Source organism: Empidonax traillii, unplaced genomic scaffold (genome assembly GCF_003031625.1).
Source record: "Empidonax traillii isolate 1590-97213 ecotype Southwest subspecies unplaced genomic scaffold, ASM303162v1 scaffold148:size1803964, whole genome shotgun sequence".
Taxonomy (NCBI): Eukaryota; Metazoa; Chordata; class Aves; order Passeriformes; family Tyrannidae; genus Empidonax; species Empidonax traillii.
The window spans coordinates 1,111,682-1,129,099 of record NW_020955341.1 but is presented as its reverse complement, the minus strand read 5'-3'; the positions used below and the strand labels follow the sequence as shown (position 1 = coordinate 1,129,099).

The window sequence follows — 17,418 nt, the reverse complement described above, 5'->3', positions numbered from 1 at the left end:
TACAGCACAGACCATTAAGGGAAATGCCACTCATCCTGAAACTCCGGGAGAGAATTCACCAGGCTTCCCACTGCATCACACCCCACAACAGATAAACACCAAACCCCCTCTCCTGCCTTTGGAATGCCCAGTTTGGAACACCTTGCAGAGATCTCTCAGGATTCCCAAGATGATCATCTGTAAAATGTAAGCACTTAAAAGCAGTGGTTCTGATGCTGAAAATGATTAGATTTGTCTGTCTCAGAAATTTCAGGGACTAATAACATTTTCCTGCAAATGAGCCTTAAACTTGGGTAATCATCACAGTGCTCCTTTGTAAGGAGGGGAATGGTTCAAATTTAACACACCAGCTCCACAGATATTTCATTTCTAGTCAAGAATGGCACAAGGATTTCTTATTAAACTGCTCCCAATTCCACAAAGAGATTAAAAACTAATTTTTTTCCAAACCTGGTTACTGATACTCACTAGCAGTAGTATTTTATTTATAGAATCAAGTTGGTCAAATCTGGAAGGCAAGAGGGGGACACAAAGTGTTAGACAGTGCTGATCAGCCCTCAGTTTGCAGATGACAGCTGCCAGTGCAGCTCCAGGACAGCCTGTTTCTCCCACATGAGAGCCCTATGGCACATCACAGCTGTAACAGCGTGATCCCTAAAATCTTCCTGGAACACTCCCCTTGAAGCACAGCCAATACTGGCCTTTAAAAAAAAGGAACAATTTGCAGACAGAGACACACACACACACACGCCTGTAGACAACAGCCATCTGTGAGGAGGGGAGGTGGGATAGAAGGATCCGATTTCCATTCACGGCACTTTCCCTTCTAGGAGGATATTCGGAGAAAGGGGAAATCAGCATCACCATTATCTCCAGCGTGTGTTAACAGCCACGCTGAAGCCAGTCAGCAGCGCCTGGCATTGTTTGGAGGAACACAAAAGACCTTCTGTTTGGAAAGTTCAAGAAAGAAAACGGAGAGCCTGTGGCCTGGTCCTGCAGTCAAAAGACTGAAACAGAGGCTGGGAAGTTCTCAGGCAGAGGCTGATCCCAAGCCCTTTGAAGTTGACAGGGAAAACTCCCATGGACTCCAGCAAGCTTTGGATCATGCCTGAAACGCACAGGAGGGAACAAAGAGTAAAAGTAGAAGTGAGCATCTGCTGGAGGGGGGTTTAAACAGCACAGGGGTAACCCAGTCTGTTCATCATGGTTGCTGATACAGTATATTTTTGCAATGTTTGAGAAAGTAGGATTATATGAAAGTTTCAAGTTTTTTCATTAAGGTATAGCAGTTGTACATTCATCATGAGGTATTCTTCTGCGTAAAATCCTACGCGTGCTATCCTAACACTGGGTGTTTAATACAGCACTTAGCAAAAGTCTCTGAGAAAAGGGGGGAGGAAGAGTTGTTTTCAAATTGCTGAAATCGTGAGGTTTTTGCTTTCTTTCCCCACTGTCCTCTCTCAAAAAGGCTGGTTTAAAGCTATGAAATACACCATCTAGGACTGAATACCTTATTAAGAACAATGCTGCCAGCATCATCTATTCACAAGCAGCAGTTTGAGAAAGAGCCCAACCCAGAAGAAACTCTTTAGCAGCACATTCTCTAAACAATTGTTAAAGGATCCCAAGTGCGTCAGGGCTCTAAATCCTCTGCTTAATTGTAGGGTAATTAATTTTCTCATTAAAGATGAATATAGGAGCATTCAAGATGAAAGAAATGTCTTTGGGTTTCTGTAACACTTCCATAATCATTTTCTTGCATATAGGAGAAATTGTTGCAGTGGTTTCAAGGACTGATGCTGTCTAGGTCCTAAATGATCTTTTCTGAAAGCTAATTAGTTCTAAACTTTTTTTCTTTTCAAAACACTTCTTGTAGCCTTTGCACAAGATTCAATCAAGAGGCAAAGTAAATCCCTTCCCCCCCACACACACCCCCCAAACAAAAATGCAGGATGTTTCCTCTTTCCCTGGCTAATAGAATCCAACTGTTGCCGCATGACATCATTCCCCAGAGCTAGGGAATCCAAGCTCACTCCGACACTCGGCTGGGAGTAAACACCACAGAGGAAAAAAAGAAACGGAAAAAAAGCCACCAAACATCAAACTTTACAAATGGGACGACACAACATTAAAAAGGCAATTTTTGTTACCTGAAATTTGGAGCATTTCCCTTTCCACTCCATTCTCAGATTTGTATTTCCCAGAAAAAACTCTGTCTTATTATCTGAGGCAGTCAGAAAACCAGTCGTTTAGTGTCTAATACCTGCTGTGCTTCCCATAACTCCTTCATATGACCTTTCGCAGCACTGATTCCAGCTAAAATGATTGCAGAGAACACAGACTGGCCAGGCCAGTTGTCATGGAGATCTCTCTCTCCCCCCTTTCATAAGCGCGCGCGCATACACACACACACACAGATTTAAACAATTCTGGGAGGCATCCACAAAACAGCATGCCTTTTCATCAGCTAAGTTTTTGAAACATTCCACCCCTCCTCCAACCCCTCCCTAGAGTCAGCCCAGGAAGCTGAGCTTTGGTCATGAATCGATTGCTGAAATTAGAGATATCGCCTTTTAAAACAAGAGAAAGCGACCACAGAACATGTACGTTTTTCCCCCCTCAGGAAGGAAAACAGAAGTGTTTTCTCACTAAAGCTTTGAACCAGAAGTAAATCTATTGCATTCAAACCTGCAGGCTATTTGTCTTTGCCCCCCCTTGTTATGAATTTGATATCTGAAAGCACTAAGGCCTTTGCCGAAATACAATCACGCAGATTACAAGAAATGCTGCTGGCATGGCCTGACTGCTTACCTTGCTGTTCTCCCAGTACCAAGCCAGTTACTTAATTAGCACAGGTATTCATCATGGCCATGCAGGACTTCCTGTATTCTTTCATGTTTCTGTAATTAGAAAAATGGGCAGGTCAGGAACATGCAACTCAAACAAACAAACAGAAATTTAAAAAAAAAAAAATAAGCTAAACAAGAACACAGAGATACATCTGGAATTTTTCTCATACTGACTGTAAGTTTAGGTCTGCCTTACCCAGAGCTCACTATCTCCCAGTTAAAGCAGAAAGCCATTTCAATGACGTTTGTGAATACAAGAACTGATTAGTTTACCATATTCACTGGCACCATGGTTGCAAAACAAAACTTACTCCAAACATAAATAAAGACATACAACATTTTTTTCCCTGACAAAAAAAAAAAACTAAATTAATCCCCACCAACGTCACATAAGAAAGTCTGAACTGATAAATCAAGAGAACAGAAAATACTTTTTAAAAAAGGAAGAACCTTTAACAAGAAAATTCAGTAAAAAACTATTTGGACTCAGGAGAAGAGCACTGCGCCCAAAGTTTTGTACACATTGAGAAATACCTTGGAGACTTACTCTTTAGAGGATTTAACTGGAGTCAGTCATTCAAAGTTTTAAAACTTCATAAAAGATACTGAAGGGACTGCATGACTGGGTTCTGCAATGAGCAGTACAAGCAACAGTCCCTCTAGTGGACAGAAAATTGCAAAGCTGCCCATGCCATGCTAAACAAGAAATCAATTTCTTCTTTCTCTGTCAAGCACTTCGTTGTGCTGCTACGTTCCACCCCTGCATTTAAAACTTAAATTTACCATATTTATTTTACCAAAACTTAAAATTACCAAATGAAATCCTTTATATGTTACTTAGGGAGCTGAACACAAGAAAATGTACATTACATGATCAGCATGACTAGGTTTATACACAAGGAAACTAAAGAGTTCCAACATATTACTCTTCTGGTTGTGTTTTTAACATGATAGCAAAAGTGAGCTTAAAAAAAGAGACCTAGACAGTGAGATAGCCAAGATGTCTTACGGGAACATTAGACTGTCCATAGCCATTGTTAGATATAAAATACACTGCAGCTTATTATTTACTGTACTTCAGAGAACTCCATATTTCGTGAGTGACAGGGCTCCCAGCAGATTGTACACTTAAACCACCTCTCTTTCTAACAAAAACATCAGACAAAAGCATTTACACAAGGCACATTTTACACTGTTACCAAAACTATGTGCAGACTATTCATAGGTAGATAAATAAACAGCCAACAAGAATCCAGAAGGTGCTAAAATTGCAGTAAAGAATTCCTATATATGAAAGCTCCAAATGCTAAGTTTACAATTTCACACTAACTTCCCTTAAGAATGAATCAGTGAAGCCCAGTAGAGCCATGAGAGCCAAATACAAAAAATTATGACATGTTTTTGTCCTGAAAATGTCGCTTTGGTGTTTGACTGAGGTAAAGTCATCACATGCTGCAAGTGGGCACAGTTTCAGCAGTGGGACTGGGGAAAGGGGAAACTGCTAGCTCCTCCTGAGAAAGTCCATCCCTGAAAGGGAGTGTTCAAAGACATGGAGGTAATAAAAAACCCAACCTAGGAACTGATCAATGGACAAGTAAAATGGTCGATCAGTCTCAGGTTTCCTATAGATCCCATTACTGGTAGCATGGGAGTACATACCAACCATCTGCATCACATCCCACTCCAGTGTTTATCACAAGGCTCTGTGGCACTTCATTAGGGGACCACATCTGCATATATGGCAAGTATCTGGGGAAGCATGCAAGCTAGCACTTATAAATAATTGCAAATACTCAGTGCATTAAACATACACTCAGTTACAGTTTAAATTTCCGAGCAAAGCAAAGTCATTAAAATATATTATGCATACACAAATATGTAGCAACAAAGCACAGCAGTAAAACTATGACCGGAGCTTTGGTCTAGGACAGGTGACTACCACAGAAGCACAGACAAGCACATTTCTATTCTAAGCCTCATAAATATACTGCTAATCTCTTCCTTCCCAAAAGGTGACATACTCTGCTCCAACTGACCCCAGTGAAGCAAGAACCGTTCCCACACTATACTCTTTTCTCACTGGGCTCTTATTTGAGCACATGAATACCTCAGAACACAATTTAGGATCGGGACAGAGTTTGGGATCATAAACAGAGGACATGGTGAACAGCTGACATTACATTAATTACAGTGTCACGGCTTCATTGGGATCAAAAGGCATCAGAGTACGTACCCTCATCCCCTGGAGGAGACAGACAATTCATTACTCACACACAGCTGATGTTTAGTTTCTTATTTCCGATACACTTCCCATTTCTGTCTGGTTGAACACACTCCTTCCTCTGCTCCATGGCCACAGGCACAGGATGCAGCAGCCACGTGACACACACAGGAGAGGGCATGCACTGAGCAGGATTACTGCACAGGGAGAGCCCTCACCGGGGCACACCTGGCGTCCCTGCCCTGGAGACTGGAAATGGAAACATGAGCTGCTCTCCCCACAAACTGCACAGTCTGAGATTCTTTACTGAATCCTTTCCAAGCCAGGCAGCCATCATCAGCAACAGCAGAGGAAAAAAAATCAGACTTGTTCCTAAATGACTCGTGAAATTTTATTACTTTCAGTAGGTGAAAACACAACATCAACTTTGGGATTCAAAAAGACAAAACCGGAGACGAGCTACAGACTTAAGCTGCCCACAACAGCAGGACAAATCTCTGGTAGGTGTAAACAGAAATTAATCACTGCACCAACTTCAGTAACATTTTCCTTTGCCTTTTTAAAATAAAACCAAATTCCACATAAAAATACTTTTGTAGAATTACTTAGGATCTTTCCCCTCCTCAAATAACTTTCTGCCCTTCAAAAGGGCTTCTTCCCCCCTCACCATGAAGATGACCACCTTATTTCTCTTCCTCGCATGTTATCTCTGCACATTTACTGACCATCTTTTCAGTAACCTCAACTCATATGTTTTTGTTTCAAATTCAGTAATTTAAGACACAACAACAAACAGTGAAATTTAAGTACCCTGTCCTACTGTATTTTTAACCCAACAGTACTGCAAGTGCCTGCAGCTCCTACTGACCTCACTGGGAGTGGGAGCTTGGGAGCAGCACTTCCTCATCACCAGGCGGTGACTTGCAGAGGTATGGAAATATGGGAAAAGGCCTCAGTCAGCTCATAATATAAAGCACACATCCACTACAAGAACTGTGTTCTCTGCTCTTCTTTTAGAGACTCAGCACTCAATACTTTTGCATAGGGCATTCTGTGACTACCAGGTGTGACAAGACAATGACATGCAGGACAGCAGCCAGCACACCTTCTGAAGCCATCCCACAACACTACTGAGTTCTTTGAATTCACAGTACACAACACTGGTCTTTGTGGTTAACCCTCCAACACGATGGTATAAGAGCACAGCAGTAAAGTGAGTAACACAAGATAACACCTCTGACCCCCAAAGCATTTTTTACTGAAGTGATTAAACCTCCCACTGACTTCAGTGGCATGTTAACTTCAGTTTTGCCTCACTGCATGTTTTGCCAGGATTGGGGTATCAAAACAAGCAGCACAAAAGTGTATTGTAGCCTTGCAAACAATAGCAAAGGAGCTGACCCAGCATACAGTCTCCCCAGTTACAATGGGACTGCACAGGTTGCAGGTCTAAGATCAGTTATTTATGGACTTGTTTTATTCCCTCATTTCAGCATCAGATCCGTTACCCACAGTATACCACAGCCCTCTTCTAACAGGAGAATTAAAAGTTTCCATGACCTCTTTAATAGCCCGGTGAGGATCATGTTTGTAGCACGGTATTCATTTCACTACATCGAGGGGTAAAAAAAAAAAAAAGTGTGTGTGTGTATATACACAGTATATATACAGTATGCATATAGGAAATGACTAATCATAGCTCTGAACGCTTTGAGGTGCTGCCAATCCCTTTTTGGTCCTATATCTCGTTTCAGTTTGATCTCATTCTGCAAATGAAAACCTGCCACTCTTGTGTCTGACCCTGACATTGCAACCCAGTGCAAGACAGCAATTTGAAAAAGTTTCTAAGTGATTTAGTAAAACTAAGAGGGTATCTGTACCTGGGGGGTCATGACAAGGAGCTGACACCTATTCAACTCCTGTGCAAACACTCATTCTAAAATAAAGTGGTTTAATTTTGTAGCTGTTATTGGTTTAGGCCCTGATTCAGCAAAGCACTTAGACATTGACTTCAAAAGAACTTAAAAATACACCAAACATGTGCTACAATATTTTACCAAAGTGGTGGTTTAGTGATGTTGTGTATTTCAGAAAAGAGAGACGGAAAGAGTTTCTATCTGGCAATTAAAGATTTAAGACATTGTTTGGTCACACTAGGACACAATCCCCATGCTAAACCTACTAATAAGGGTGAAAATTTGCTGAGTAATAAGTTGAATAATTCCTTAATAGAGGAATAAAAGTTGAATATTTCCTTAATGAAACAACTTTGAACATGAACAGTGTTGAACATGGTTCTCAAACCATGCAAATGCCTGGTTTGAGAATTATCCATACCTACAGTCTGATTCATGACAGGAGACACATATTACAGCTCACCCTGCTAGAAAAGCAGTGCAAAGCCAAGCAAGCCATATAAACTGGCTCTGGGCCCAGGCAGCCAACTCAGCCAGCCCTCAACATCCCAGTGCTGCAAACCATGTCAGATGGCACCAGGCCAAGGCACAAGCCAAGGCAGAGGGATAACCAAAAGGTGGGAACCTCATGTAAATAAGTCCTTCTGCTCCTTAACTCTCCAGACCAAGCCCTGTCTGCAGCCCATCTGCACTCCAGTCAACACCCTCCCTTGCATGGCTGTGCTGCATCCCAGGCACGCCAAAAATGAAAGACAGGAAGCTGTAGGATCAAAACGGACAGAGGGGAGAAGCCCCCAAGGAGAGACCATTTGTCCTGTCTCTACAAAAAAAGAAAATTTTGCCCTTTATAGGTGTTAGTCTCTTCCTATACCTTTTTTTTACTGCCTTTATCCCCATCAAGCATGGATGTCCCAAGAAGAGGGGGAAATGAGACAAGCAGGCTTCCTCTGTGAATTAGCAGTATCAGGAGAGATGTCAATGAGTTGCTTGAAATTCCACAGGATTTCTGATTTGACCTTACATGAATGCAGAACATCTCAATTGGTCTTAGTTCACTACTGTTTCTTTTAAGTAAAAGCCAAAGGACAAGTTTCTGTTGCTCCCATTCACAGCACACATCCTGCAAGATGCTGCACATGGGACTAGAAGGCAATTTAAAAACCAGATCCCCTCATGCCTGGAATTGCACTGAAGCAGGACACACAAGAATATAACTCTGGGAGGACTAAATCTTGTGTGAAGCTGAGCAAGGGCTGCAAAGCTTTGACTTACTGAGAACAGAGGGCCAGAATCCTTCTCAGAGCACATAAATTGTGGGAATACAGATCCTTTAAGCCAAATCTTCACCTGAAGGGGAACTTCTCAAATCATTGTCAAAGAAGCCCTTCCTGCACTTGCATCCAGGTGGCAGGACAAGGAAGATGCTGTTGGGAACCATCTCTATTTTTACAATGGCTACACAAAGCTAATAAAGGGGAGAGGATCTTCTAGCAAAGCAATGGACACGAGGACAGATATATTCAATCATGCAGGGCTGGTTTCTGGAGCAGAATATGCTGGTTGCATTTTCTGCATTTTCCCCCCCCCCCCAAAAAAAAAAAAATTCCTTTCCAGAGCAAAAGAGCTCTTGAACTCCAAATGGAAAATGCAGGCCTAAGGCCATTCATCCAGTATGATATCACTATCACCTTGTTTACATGAGGGAAAAAAAGTAACAACCAATAGCATTGTACACTCTTTGAACTTCTAAATAGATAAATAAATAGACAAATAATGACAACATGTTTTGTGATTCCTTTTGATCATCAGCTATGAAAGTTCACAGGAAGTTTATGCAACCCCCTCTGACTGGATAGATCTTATCTTCCAAATATTATGAGCCAAGAGGCTCCAAGAAGAAAAGTGTCAGCCTGATGTTCCTTTGGACAAAACGCAATGACTTATCTGTCAGCTAACTTCTCCAGTTGGCTTCCTTTATTTTAATCACGAGTTGAACCTCTAAGCTGGCCTGGAGACCCTGTGAAGTGCTGTTATCATACTGGGGGGATGCCTGTGAGCCCCACTTGGCATCCCTGGAGAGGATGGATAGTGCAACACTGTCCCAGCACTACTCCCATCACCTACACCCTGTTGAAATCAAAGCCAGTGGCAGTGTGTGCTTTTTCAGGTATATAGCAAGTTTGTCTCTCCTACTGTCACAAACATCACAGCAGGCAGATTTTTCAAGCTGCAGACAATAAAGCTATTTTCTTCTCTATTTTGGATAGAGCAGATAAAGAAAATACTGCTTTGAATAGGCAGAGCTCCTTTCATTCACGGCCCTCATGGTGCTTTACAAAGCCCAGTAAATGTCACTCCTGTGTGGCTACTTGGAAAAGAGGAGTTAAGTGGCTTTGTGCCTAAGTCTGCACACCGGCCCTTCAGAAACAGCGTGTGACCAACTGTGTCCTGAGCACCCGGCTCTGCTGCCTCCCCCGAGGTCATAGCTAGAACTCAGAAGGCAGTTGGGGTTAGCTGAACTCCAAGAGATATCAGAACTTGGTTTTTTTCTGGAAAACAATTTGGGCATGGGAAACAGCTGAAATGAAGCTTTTCTTCTAGCTGGTTTCCAGTGCAGCAGAGGAAATCAAAGTCAGTGACAGTGGAGTGACTAGGGTGAGCTTGTACAAAACAAAATAAATCCAAAACCAGACCATGCAGACAGTTCAAAAACACTGTGAACTCTGTGTTTGTTTCTCAGTACCTCAGTGCTTCCTGGATTTAGCAATAGAGTGTGGTACAGAGATGTCCAAACGAGCCACAACCATCCTAACTCCAGAACTGGAAGCAGCACAGCCCCAACAGCACAAAACAGTGCTTGAACTAGTGCAGCTGTGGTTTTGGGGAAGGGGGTTATGACTCCACACAGTGCCCCGGTGGGTGCAGGGCGGTGCAGACCTCCTGGAGTCAGCTCCAGGGCTTTCTGTGCAAAGCTCCATTGTGTGGCACAGACAATCCCCTGAGCAACACATTGCAGACCACAGAGAAGGACAATCCCAGCACTGGGAATTCAGCTCCCAGAGCCCGAGCTCCAGATGAATGCCTTAAAAGCAAGGTCATTCTTCCTCCTTCAGTTCTGTGCATTCTTCCTAACAGAGCTGGGGGATGTCTCTCAAAACAGCTCCACATCCAGGGAAGAACTGTCCCAACATCCACGTCTAAGCTGCTGGAGAATCACATGTCTACCTGTCTACTCTTCATCACTAACAGCATAGACAATTATTTAAGAAAAAAAAGTACACATTTTGCTATATTCTTATCAAAACAGTTAACTCAGAGATAAGATTTCAGCTCTTACCATGAAGATGCATAATTTCTTCTTTTAATTAAAGTACTTCCCATTTTAGAGACAAAAGGAAAGCAAGAATCAGATCTCTTTTTTTTCCTCTTTTTTTTTTTTTTTCTTTTTTAGCATCAAACTGAAAAGGGCGGAACTTGGGAAAGTACCAGTGTTTTTTTTCCAAGTCTGGGAAAACTATACAGCTTCCATAGGCCAGGACACTGTTAGAGATATTTTTCCTTTAAAACACTGGATGGATGAGGTCCACGTAGCCACATCATGTTCCCCATTGCTATGTACATTGCTTTAAGGGGATGGACAACTCAACTCCCTCCCTGGAACCACTGCTGCTTGCTGTTCCTACTGTGAAAGTGGTGAAATCCCACAGCACAGGCTGAGTGTCAGCTATTCAGCGTGCAAAGACCACACACCAGACAGTTTGCAAAGGACCTCGCTGCCAGTGGAGAAGTGCTGGCAAAAGCTCTGCTAAAAGCCTGGATTTCTTGCTTACCTGGCCTGCAGCAGCACAAGCACTGAACACTACACCATCTCCAGCTGAACCCTGCGGTTGGATCAGACTTCCAGTGGAATTGGACATTCCCAATTAATCACACAGAGCTACGCCAAGATTTAAATATGTAAGTTATGGCAGCTTGGGTGTGTGTGTTCACTGCAAGCACAAGTTAATGCCTACAGTGCTGGAAGCAGCTTATGGAAAGTCTGAACTGGAAGATGCAAATCATTAGGAGCATGCAGCACAATTTGCTTTGGGGAAAATTCCCCATTCAAGAACAGACATGCTTGATTACGTCTCCAGTTTTCTGATTTCCTGACGTGTGAAAGTCCCATCAGTAAACATGAGAGCTCTGTGCTTACTGAAAGCGTAAAGCAAAGCTCTGAGTTTGCCAGAAAGAGCTGAAAGGGCTCTTTCTCACATATGCATGCTGTTGAAAACCTCTACTCTTCCTCCTGTGCTGCATGAGAGACCTAACAAGGGGTCAGAAGAATCAAAAGCTGTTCTTGATTTTGACACCATCCAGGTATTATGACCTTGGATGCCTTTTTTTGCCTAGCAACACGAGACCTGTTTGGTTTCTGAAGCACTGAGTAATCAGAAGCAAACAGTATTGGAATGAAGTAGTAAGTTGTAATACCACCATGAACTTCAAACAATATGTGTCTTTGATCATGTTATACAATTCTGTACATTAAACAACCTCTAAAATTTTTCCAGTTTCTTAGCCTGCTTCTCATCTATGCATTTTTTATATTCCCTCCAGCCTGAAAAAGAACAAACATGAACAGGGTTTCTTCATCATCCTTACCTCCGAAATAAGAATTTTTCCACACAATTCACAGTCCCAGAGAACAACAGATGCAAATACAGTCCTGAGCCCCTGAAAGAATTAGAACCTGATTTTTCCTGCCTCTTTATGACAGAACCAGAATTCTGCACAATTTTTCTTAGATTTTTGTATCTAGTCACACTCTAAAATAATAGATAGTTATACTGCAAGATTAAAAAAAACAACCAAACAAAACCAACCAAACAGAAAACCCCACACCACCAAAAGAAACCCATTTTGTAGGTAATTTTTAAAATCCCCTCCATCCAGCTGCATTCAATATAAGCTGCAGTGTACCTGTCTTGCAAAAAATCTCAGTGGTTAAAAATTCCATACAGCTCGTGTCTTATCATTAGTTTTGTGTCTGGTTTGCCTGTGTGTGACCTGGAGCAAATCTTAGCAATTCTCTAAAACGGTTCCCAAGTACAATTCACGTGGCTTGTGAAACAACTGTAAACTTGCAGCCCCAGTTCCTAGATGTCTAAGACACTCACAGAAATCCAGCAGACCAGCACAATGTAGAAGGCATTTGTAGAACACAGTGCCATTTGACATCCATTTGGAATGGCAACTCAATACTTTAGAAAATACAACAGGTAACTGAAGCAACTTTCTGCTGCCTGTATCCTTATCTCTAAGGAGCTGATAATAACTGAACCTATTAGAAATACTCTTAGAATAAATTAAGAAATTAAGTTGGCCCCAGACTGCTGGAAGGAAAGTCTTACTATATTAAGAAAAAAGACCAGCTATATCTCTTTTAATTTAACTGGATTCCCACTACTAAGCCCTTTTAGGAGGCTGTATTAATATAATCCTCAGAAACAGTTTCACTCTACAATTTTAAAATCACAGGCGGAGTTAGAGAATGGAAAAGAAACGTCATGCACTGTCATGCACTCACAGAGAATAAGAGTCAACTGCTTGGAGGCTGTCTTCTGGATGGAAGAGCAAGTCCATTAACAGGAGAAGGTGATATAAAACCCATATGCAGCACAGAGCACCTCTGAAAGCCAAAACAACAACAGGCAGTAGAGGTGGAGAGTGGAGCAGACCGCTATGACTCACAGGCTATAAGTCTAGTCAGTGAAAAATCTGGCAGAAGTGTGCTGTTTGACTATGTCTGTACATTCCCAAGAGATTTATAGCTGCTTATTAAATCATCTGTTCCTCTTAAAAGTAAAGAAACTGTGTATGTTTCGCTGGATTTTACATCTGCTAGAAAGACCTAATAACCATCAGTACAGAGTAATTTTTTTTTTCTATTGAGTGAGTCATTCAAAAGATTTTAAGACATTATTTGAGAGAGGAAGTAAAATCTACACAAGTGGTGGGCTGCAGTGTGATCTAATACCTGCTGCAGGATGGGTCTCCCTCACTGGCATCTCTGGTGTGCCTGGCTAATCTTCAAAACCAGATGGGTCTTTTCAGTGACAAATAGTTTCTGCAGAGGAAAGGAAAGGAAACAAGTACTTTCTACAGAGGAAAGTTCTGTCAAGGAAATAGTCATGTCTTCAAGAAAATGAAGATTGTGGCTTGAGACAAGGTTTGGGGAACAGGTTCGTGGCATGTGCTTACACACAAGCACAGGACCTGTCAAAACGTGAGGAGCTCGCAGCATAACTATCTTACAGACAGAAGCTGTTAAGTTCAGGAGCTGGAGGAAAAACACCACTAGCCCTGTAGTCTCATCCCAAAACCCAAGGGAAGAGGAAAAGGAACTGTGCACAGTCCTGCACCAGAAATGAACAGTGCTGCTTGAGCGCTGGGTGGTTCACAGAAGAGCAGGAGAGAAGGGTGGGTAGGGCTTTCGTTTCAATCCTGGTTACCTAAACAAGCTATTTTTTTTATCTCAGAACGCTCCTTGGAGCATCCCCACCCCTACCCTTCCCACTCATTGTCTATTGAAAAAAACCTGTACTAACAAAGAACTTTCCTTCTCCCATCTCCTCTCCCCTACGTCTTACTTTTTGTTCTTTTTTTTCACCCTTGGGCTCATCCACAGAATAGCTCTCCAAGATAGGCATCTCACAAAGATGGTGTACAAAGATATTATTAAATAGAAGCCATTTGCTGAGGCATACATGGGGCTGAACGTCCTGAATTCCCAGAAGGTAGGAAAGTTTTAAACGCTTCAAATTAACCCCTCAAAAATAAACAAAATCTATGCACATTTGCCAAACATCTGAGAACGCAGAAATACTGCATCCATGGCTACTTCAGTGATAAGACTGAATTAGAGAGTTTTTTAAAAACACTGAAAATGTCCTTCTGAGTCAGCCCAGCAGTGCCTCCAGCTCAACACTCTTGCCTTCAGAGGCAGTGATGGTCAGGGCAAGCCCAGGAACCGAGCAGCTTTCTGGCCATTTTTCTTTGTCCATGAGACGCTGCGAGCTGTGGGTGAGCAGAGCTGAAAAGCAGCAAGATGTGCAAAATGTTGCCAACAGTGCTTTTGTTACTGTTGCTTTACCACTACAATCCTATTAAGTCTGTAAAGCCAAACGGGACAGAAAGCCATGTGTGAACTGTTGCTCTGAGCTGAAAAGTCAGCAACTTGGGAGTTTGAGAACACAGTAATAAAAGCGAGACCCACACCAGCTCACGCACACGGAATGCCCAAAGCCTGCAAGCGAGGGAGCCGAGCACCACCGTGCCCGTGGGTGCAACTGCGGCAGATCTGCCAGCACGCACTGGATGGGGGCACAAGAAGGGATTGGGTTGCTGAGCGCATTCCTCTTTCATGTTTTTGAATTGCTGTCTTGTAAAAGTCAGTTTTCTTAAAAACATGACAAGATAATGGTGGGTCCTGCTGAATTGGCAGAGCTATGCTGGGCCAAACTGATTCCTGCAGTAAATCATGTGCACTCTCAAAAACACAAAGGCAGGGCTGTAGAGCTCTGCAAACTCATTATTTATTTTTTGCCAAAAAAAGCCAACAAAGTGTCTGTCAGACTTGGGGTTTTTTCTCTTTATTATCTCTGTATTGAACTACCTTCGCTTTAGCAAGCTGAATCAATACAGAAGGAACAAACAAGCATCATCAATTTTATTTCCCAGTAATCTGTTCAAAAACCTGAGTCAGCATACTTACACTCCATAGGTTACATTCAATCTCCTACAACTGCACAGACCCAACCATCATCAGCTTCCTATGCCCATCACAGTAACCATCTTTCTGATACATCATCAGTATGCTGAGACTGATTTAGTGCTTTTCTTCCTAAAAAATACTATAAAACAACATTGTGGAGGAAAGAAAATTAATTCATTACGGCCATATCCATACCCAGCACAGTGATACCACATCTCAGCCCCTTTAGAGTGAGGCATCGTGAGCAAGGCATGTCATCCCTGCAGCAGGCTGCCCTAGCAGGCTTTGGACTAGTCACATGTTACAAGTCTCGGGACGGTGGCGTGGAAAATCAAGAGCATTAATCAGTCCTCATCTCTTCTGATTTGTCTCTCTTGCTCTGTGTCCCCTCTGCCCCCCCGTCACCCACACACAGCAACACCACATCTCACAGCCAGTGAACTCAGAGCAACTCATGGCCCAGTTCAGCCCAGATCAACCCCACCACGTCAGTGGATGTCACCCACCTCCCCAGTGATCCAGCCAGGTAACAAGATTGTTCTTCCCATTGCAAAAGGAGAAGTGATCATTATATTCCATAGGCACACAAAGCACGCAAATATTGCTGCCCACTCTCACCAGAGCAAACATCTTAGGAGAGCTGTTGTGAGAACTACAGACGCCTCCTAGGCCAGCGTGGAACCTGAGTCAGCCCTTAGTCAAGCTGCTGAAGTCAACGCTCAGCTTCCAAGCACATGCTCAAGCATTTGGCTGAGCTGAGACCATTTTCAAGTGTGGGATGCAGAATCCCACTCACTGATTGCTTCAGTGAGAGACTACAAAAGTATTCTTGATATATAATAATGCAGTAATTTATGGGGGTGCATTCTCCCTTAAGCAGAACCTTGGACTCATCTGTTCTTCACAAGCAATTGTTTCTTAAGGAGTGTTGCTGTGTCCCTCATCTGCCATCACTGAGAGAACAGCTGCTAACCACAATAGGAAATGGTTTACACGAATTGAAAGTATTTCTGAAACCCCATGAATTCTGCTCTACTAGGGAAAAAAAAAGTTTAAAAAAAATTTAAAAAAAACACTAATCAAAATCACAAGTAACAATAAGAAAACCCAAGAGAATTTGATAGTCTTTATTCTGTGTCTTTGTTGAGAAGTTAAAGATCCTTGTTTTCTCTTTCAGGCCATCCTGTTATTCACACAATGAATTACAGACCTAACCAATTCTATAACTGGTTGTTCCCCAAACTCCTGCTTTAATTTTAGGTCAAAAGAAGATTATTCACATGTGGAACATGGACTCTTGTCTGGCAAAGTAAAGCCATTCTTACTCCCGACAATGCTATATTTAGCTTTTTTTAACTGTCCTGATCTGCTGCCTCTTTTCCTCAAAATTACTGAGTAATAGATGTCAGAAGAAAGAGATTCTACAAACCTCAATCAGAAAGAAAGGTCACCCGGAGGCAAGCTCAGAGCCAGGAGCCAGGCACTGCCAATCCTGTTCTCACCAGCTTGTGCTGCCCGCCCACAAGGGCAAATCACATCACTGCAGGTGCAGCCTGTTGCCTGCCAGCAGCATGGGGAGATTAATGCCTTCTAAACCCTAAGTTCCATTTTAACACGGTACCACTGCCCTACCCAAAGCTACAAGAAAATCTCAATGCCTCAGTGCGGGTTTGTGATGCTTGTTTACCTAGTTCAAGGGTTATCATAAAGATGCAGTTTATCAATAACCAGATTGTTACTGTTTGCAGATGACTGATGTTCCTCCGATGCCCATAAAGCTGTAACTACTACCTACAGACTGAGACCATCGAGGAAACAAGTAATATCCTGTAAAAGTTATATGAAAGCAAGCAAACAAGTATTAGGCAATATAAGGTTAACCTTGCAACCTTAGTGTAACGCAAGGGAAACTGTTCTAGCAGTCTAGAGGCACAGCACCTTCCAAATAGAGGCTGCTTCCTTAAGTGGGCAATATCTACTCTTGAAGGCACAGTTCATTTAGCCAAAGTTTAATAAGCATTTTAACCTGCTAATCGGGTGATGAGATAAATGATAAGAAACTCTGTGTACAGACACCTGAAGGCAAATGGTTGTTCCTGTCTAGAATGTGAACACGAAAACGCAAACATCATACCAGCCACTGGGCTCCAAAGCTGACCAAGAGCATACAGCTCTTTAAATATATACAGGACCCTGGTAATCTGCCCAGTTTTAGAGCTGTAACAATACAGTCAAATAACAGGACACCCAAAACCCACACAGCTCAGTGATTAGCTACATCCACTCACTTTGGTTCTCGTTGATGCAAAGACCTCCCTCCTGCACACCACGCTGTCTGAATCAACAGGCGAGTTCCTATGAAACTTCAGACTCTGGAAAGGTTTTTGGAGCAGGAGAGTTGGGGGAGACTGGATCAGTGTTTTCTTTTTAATAGTTCAATGCATTCAGCCTGTTTGCATTCTACCAAATAAAACTGGATAGGCAGTGAAAGATGCCAGGGGCCAATCAAACCTCCAAGGGTCTGAAAATGAAACCTCAAAATGCTTTGTTTCCAATTAAAAACCTTGGAAGCAAATTAGACTGGCCTCATCTGTGTAGCTGGTAGGAAGATAAAAAGTCTCAATTCACAATCACATCTGATTTCCTGCTCTGAAAAGCAGGTGTTGCAGGAGGAGA

The 17,418-nt window shown here is 42.4% G+C and overlaps 1 protein-coding gene across 4 annotated transcripts in view; it reads right to left on the bottom strand.

Annotated features, from left to right (window-relative positions):
* ST5 (suppression of tumorigenicity 5) overlaps positions 1-17,418 on the bottom strand; it is a 175,955-nt gene that overhangs the window by 136,785 nt on the left and 21,752 nt on the right. For 2 of the 4 annotated variants that reach the window (XM_027884562.1, XM_027884564.1), the window contains exons 2-3: positions 2,812-2,900; positions 2,151-2,224 (exon numbers count right to left, since the gene is read on the bottom strand). The gene's annotated coding sequence lies outside the window, so the exon portion shown is untranslated. The remainder of the gene's footprint in view (positions 1-2,150; positions 2,225-2,811; positions 2,901-17,418) is intronic. The other 2 variants (XM_027884563.1, XM_027884565.1) reach the window with 1 other exon arrangement.